At 38.6% G+C, this 6,000-nt stretch overlaps 1 protein-coding gene across 5 annotated transcripts in view; it reads left to right on the top strand.

The window, feature by feature from the left end:
• Nucleotides 1-6,000, top strand: part of OSBPL6 (oxysterol binding protein like 6) — a 217,903-nt gene that overhangs the window by 141,437 nt on the left and 70,466 nt on the right. The gene's annotated exons all lie outside the window — the stretch shown is intronic.

The following is a 6,000-nucleotide window of genomic DNA, read 5'->3' as shown; positions in this document are numbered from 1 at the left end:
GATGGGCATCTCCAGGAGGTGCAGGTTGAGCATCTCCATTCGGGGGGTGCAGGGTGGGCACCGCCATTCAGGGGGCACAGGTGGGCATCTCCATTCAGGAAGATGCGGGGTGGGCATTGCCATTCGGGGGATGCAGGGTCAGTATCGCCATTTGGGGGTGCAGGGTTGGATTGCCATTGGTTGCTCTTGCTTTGTTCCACTAGCAAGTACTTAGGGCATCTGTCTCCACTCACTTTGTCAGCTTCCTTGGTAAGTTCTGATGCTCTGTTCACAAAGTAGTGCTAACTTTAGTTACTAGGTTGACCAGATAACATGATGGTCATGTCAGGTATGGATTCTTCATTTTCATTTTAAAAATATATTTATTTTGAGAGAGAAAGAGAGTGAGCAAGGGAGGGTCAGAGATGGAGAGAGAGAATCCCAAGTTGGCTCTGCACTGTCAGCTCAGAGCCTGACACAGGGCTCAGTCTCACAAACCATGAGATCATGACCTGAGCCAAAAACTCAAGAGTTGGATGCTTAAGCAACTGAACCACCCAGGTGTCCCTGGATTCTTTATTTTCAGATGTCATACCCCAGCAGGGTGTTTGGACACATCTTTCTATGGCAATAAAATCGCACAGGATTCCTAAACATTTATTCTTATAACATTTACCACTGAGGTGTTAGCTACCATTTATTAAATGCCCATGGTGTGCCAGGCCCTGGGCAGCACTATGCATACACTGGGTGCCAGCACTGTGACTTGCAGTGTCTTCTAAAATAGATGTTACCATCCTCATTTTATAGACAGAAGACACTGAGGCTGAGAGAGGTTCATGATTTGCCCAAGTCATGTGGCAATTAGCTGCGTGAGGGTTGGTATGCTCGTCTGTGTGACTGCAAAACTTACGTCCTTTTCTCTGCATGGGACACCGCATTTCTGAAGGAAAAGCTAGCTGGCTTGCTCTTAGTTCTTGACTTGGAAACACCATAAGGCTGCACCATATTTAAGAGTGCTGCAATTCTGTTCTATTTTACTCATTTCTGCCTCTCTGCTTCCACAAAAGGCTGTGGTAGAGGATGGCTTTTGATGTGTTCAGTTAGTCTTGAGGGAATACACTGCTTGAAATTGCTATCATTTTTGCCATTTAACATTAGCTTTAATTTCAGTAGAAGGCAGTACTTAAAAGCTTGGACGCAGAGTAAAATCTCCATTCGCATTCCAACTCCAACACTTACTGACTCTGTATGTAATTTAACCCCTCTGTGTCTCTCTCTGTTCCATTGGCCATAAAATAAATTTCATAGTCATTACTCAAAGGCGTTTTGGGGAAATGGAATGAAATAATCCATGTAGAACCTAGAGCCAGGGATAGAGAGAATCCCAAGTACTAACTGCCTCCACACTATCACATGCAGCTTACGAGCATCACTGAAATAGAGTTGCTGGGTTAAAGTTCCTTGTCACTAGAAGAGACACATGCCCAGCAACCAAAAGCTTGAAGAAGAAAATCCTTTAGAAGTTTAGAAATTATTTTAGATATTTTTTTCTTTGAAAATATTTTTTTATTTGAAGAATATAAAAATAGCTTCCATAGGATCATTGGACAATTTCAGCAGCGCTAATGTTTAGGGAGTGGAGGGCCAGTCCTCCTTTTTAGTCTTCTAAATTTGTATGAAAAGTGAATCTATACAGAAATCTGTAGCCACAGCCTGAAATAGTTACAGCAGTTCCCATATGTCTTTGATGAAACAAAAGTCAACGACAGACCCAACAAACCAGGAGACCCTGAATTCAGTGGATCTTGTACACCCTCATGTTGAGAGTCACGTTCCCCTTCATGGGAGTTGCACTAAACAAACTTTTACCAAATTAAAGAGCTATAGTGACATGTTGGTCCTGGACTCCTGGCTTTAAGCAAAATGTGCATCAGTTCTCTCTGAGCAGGGAGCACAAGGGGGAGCCAAGTAGTACTTCCACCTTCTCTGTGGGTGCTGATAAGCTCCTTAGAAAACTGACCTGTAACCAAGCTAAGTTCATGACTGTACCGCTCCTGTGGGGGACACTGAGTCTAGAAGAGACGATGCCTATGTAGTGTATGGGCCAGCTGTATATGGGAAATCTCTGGACCCTCCTCTTAATTTTGCTCTGAACTTAGAACTACTCTTAAAAAAAAGTCTTAAAAAGGAAAACAAATCACTGACTTGAAAATTAAGTTGTGATTTTAGCATTTGAAAGGCAACTTGACTTTACAAGAATAATTTACAGGTTTATGTAACCTTTAATTCAAGCTCCTTGTATAATATGTATAACACCGTGACAGTACTTGGCGTATGTTTACACATCACCCTGAAAGAATGTGAAAACAACCAGCTTGTGAAAAGTACACAAAAGTGTAACACAGATTATGACCTTAAGGAGACCTTATGTAACGTATTCGTTTTTGTTACTGAAGACGCTGCCTTGTTAACTTTGACCAGCCGTAACTTTTAATCGAATAAACAAGAGTCTTGGCATTAAGCCACTGGTGTTTCAGTTTTAAAAGTTAAGTTCTTTAAATGTTTTCAAAAGGTCTATCCTCTTGGAGCTATGATTTTTATGATTCCAAGATGAAGCTATAAGGCAGTTTGATGCCTAATCTTGTGTTTACTGAGGGACTCTTCTCTACAAATTAATCAGAATGCACTAAAAAATTCCAGAAACTTCTGACTGGCTGCAATTTGCAAGGTCTGTGTAAAGATGGGCTGGAAGTAGAGGAGACAGGGTACTGAGATGAAGATCTAACGAACGTCCAGCACTGAGTGTGGTTACATTTAAAAACTATCTTTTTCTCTGCCGATGTTGAAAATGCAGCATTCTTATATTTAGATATTTCACTACAAATAACGAATCATTATGTGTGTGATTACATAACCTCAGGATATGCTTTCGGCTTTAAACACCATGAAGGAAGTTCTTAAGGTGGTGGATTAATTTTTTTATCATTGGACAATAATAAATAATTAGATAGATGTCTCTAGAGACAAAACTCATTTTTATCATACTTTAAATATCCTAAATTGATCTTCTATAGGTCTGTCGCTTGGTTTGGAAATTAGAGGATTTCGTTTCCTTCCCCTGGCTAAATCCCTGAGTTAATCCTTTATTTCCTGCCTACATAGTTACTAAGGTCAAGTTTCTTTCCAAGTTTTTGCTTTCCTTACCATGTTTATTTGACAGGGATGGGGTGGGGGAGGCAATGTATATGTGTTCTCTTGCCCAGCAACCTGCAACGATGAGGTAGAGGCCCTTAAACAGAAGCTCAAGCCAAAGATATTTTACTGGACAATTTGAAGTAAATAAAAGCAGTAGCCACATGGAACAGGATTGAGACACAGATATAAAAACTTGTTCATCCTTCTTTGGTCTTTGGTATAAGACCTTGCTCTAGAATATAATCATCAGGACCAAGTCTCTTGTCTATTTTGTTCTCCACCACCCTGTCATCTGCTCCTGGCACAGTATAGGGGCCCAATAACCAATAGGTTATTTGGTGATTAATTGAACCAGTGGGTGGATGAATGAATGACAGGTACATTTCACGTGTCTCTGGTTCATTGACACCTATATATCTCATGGTTGTTTTTTAGAAAAATCAACTCATGCAGTTAAAAAAATACTCTTAGTTGTTAATCTTCATAGAATTTACAATTAGGGAGGGTTTTCTCAGATATATTTGAAGAGTACATGAAACACAATTTATTTTCCTCTTACCGGTTTATGTAATATGTCCAGATAGTTTGGGATTGTTAATGAGTAGATTTATATAATTTAACTTCAGGTGGATTAAGTAGTTGTAAGTAAGTTTTGAGATGTGTTAGTTTTTTAACAAAAATGTTTTTCCTGAAAAGAAGCCATATGAGAAAAAGAATAACTTAGGTGCAAGTCAGAATTCTCCATTTTAATAACCACAAAAGTTTTATAGTAGTTTTCCTAGAATAGCAGTTCTCAAACTTTTGACATCAGGAACCCTGTACCCTCTTTAAAATTAATGAAGACCTCAAAGAGTTTGCATATATGTGGATTATGTCTGCCTATATTTACTGTATTAGAAATTAAAGTGGATAAAAAATTTAATATTTCTTAACATATTTAAAAATAAAATACTCAATATATGCTATTCTAAATAACATTTTTTACTTCAAAAAACAGTATTACAAAAATTAATTTTAGTGAGAAGAATTACAATGTTTTACCTTTTTTCAAAAAAATTTTTTTGATGTTTGACAGTAGATTCTCAGTCGGCTTCTGTTTAATATGTTATAATATCACATGTAATATATCCTCTGAAAAACTCCACTGTACATTCATGAGGGAATGAGACTTAAAAAGGCAGGTACCTTCTTGGCGTTATTATAAAAGGAGTTTTCACCTCTCAGAACCCCTGAGCCTTAGGGACTCCCAGGTTCATGGACTACCTTGTCAGAATCACTGCTCCGGAAGCTAGGGGGTAGAGCAATGAGCAGCAGAGTAGTGTGAAGTTTGACCTTTTCTATATTTCTATGTTGCATTTGAATCTTTTGAGCATATATTTTGCTTTTTTAAAACATAAAAATAAAAGAAAGTTGGGAGGGGGCACAATTACCTCCCAGAAGAGGGTAATAACATTCTTGGGGTTGTTTTGTTTTGTTTTGTTTTGTTTTGTTTTGTTTTGGCGGGGGTGGGGGATGGGGGGTGGGGAGAGGTGGGTGTGGGGACCAGGACGGGGAAGGGCAGGGAGAGAGAGAATCCCAAGCAGGCTCCATCCTCAGTGGTGAGCACAATACAGAGCTTGATCCCACAACCCTGAGATCATGACCTGAAATCAAGAGTCTTGATTCTCAATCGAGTTACCCAAGTGCCCCTTAACACTCCTGTTTCAATAGCAACAGAATTCTCATTTTAGTTTCTAATATGATCTCAGATTTCATCTAAAATGTAAATTTAGCTGTTATGTTTTGAATAGGACCCTATCTAAAATATCGATAATGCAAGTCCTAGGTCATTGCTCCCTTTTTGTCTGTTTAAGACCTGAACATACACTGCTAGGTTTTCACTCCATAAGATGTCTTTGCTTTTGACTGTTCCACAAAAGGCATGGGCACAAATATGGACACTGAGCTACATTTATCAGTTTTCTCTGCTCCTTCAGACAAATCCAGAAATGGGAAGAACAGAGTGCCAGCTAACACTTAGACACTATAGCTCACAGATTAGGAATTCTTGCTGTCCAACTTTATATTTGGCCCCAAAATATCTGTCCTTATTTCTTCTATTTCCACAAAATTGCAGAAATGGGGAACAGTTCATAAACCTTTCACTGTAATTATCCTTTTTTAAAAAAATTTTAAAACATTTATTTTTGAGAGGCAGAGCATAGGTGAGGGAGGGGCAGAGAGGGAAGGAGACACAGACTCTGAAAGGAGGCTCCATTCTCTGAGACATCAGCACTGAGCCCCAAGTGAGGCTCGAACCCATGAACTGAGATCATGACCTGAGCCTAAGTCAGACGACTAACCGACTGAGCCCCCAGGCGCCCCAATTATTCTCTACTAAATGATTTTAAAAATGCATTTGGGGAAGATTTTAAAAATCTGTAATCAGACACTTTATTCTCAAGGAAATAGAAATAACCAAAAGCTTGAAAATTTACCAAGAAAATAGAATAATTTGGCTCAGGTTGGAGTATAATTTTCTTCTTGAAAAAGCAAGTATTAGTCTAATAATGTTCCAGTGAGATATCAAAAACAGAGGCCTCAATAACTAAATGAACTACTGACCTTGTCTGTTGAAACAATGAAATGTTCTGACTGGAGTAAAAAAGTTACTTTTCACTTTCAGCCTACACCTAAATATTAATTCCGTTGAGTTATTTCTTTGATGTCTTTCAGGTTTATTCCCCCATAGAAAATACTTCTTCCGAAATACATGAGTAATATCCACACATTGCATTTAAAAATAAGAAAAAATTAATAATCACCTATAATCCTATCATCTTT

This window comes from Suricata suricatta, chromosome 3 (genome assembly GCF_006229205.1).
Source record: "Suricata suricatta isolate VVHF042 chromosome 3, meerkat_22Aug2017_6uvM2_HiC, whole genome shotgun sequence".
Classification (NCBI taxonomy): Eukaryota; Metazoa; Chordata; class Mammalia; order Carnivora; family Herpestidae; genus Suricata; species Suricata suricatta.
Note: the sequence above shows the minus strand (reverse complement) of the source record. Positions and strands in the feature narration are given on the sequence as shown.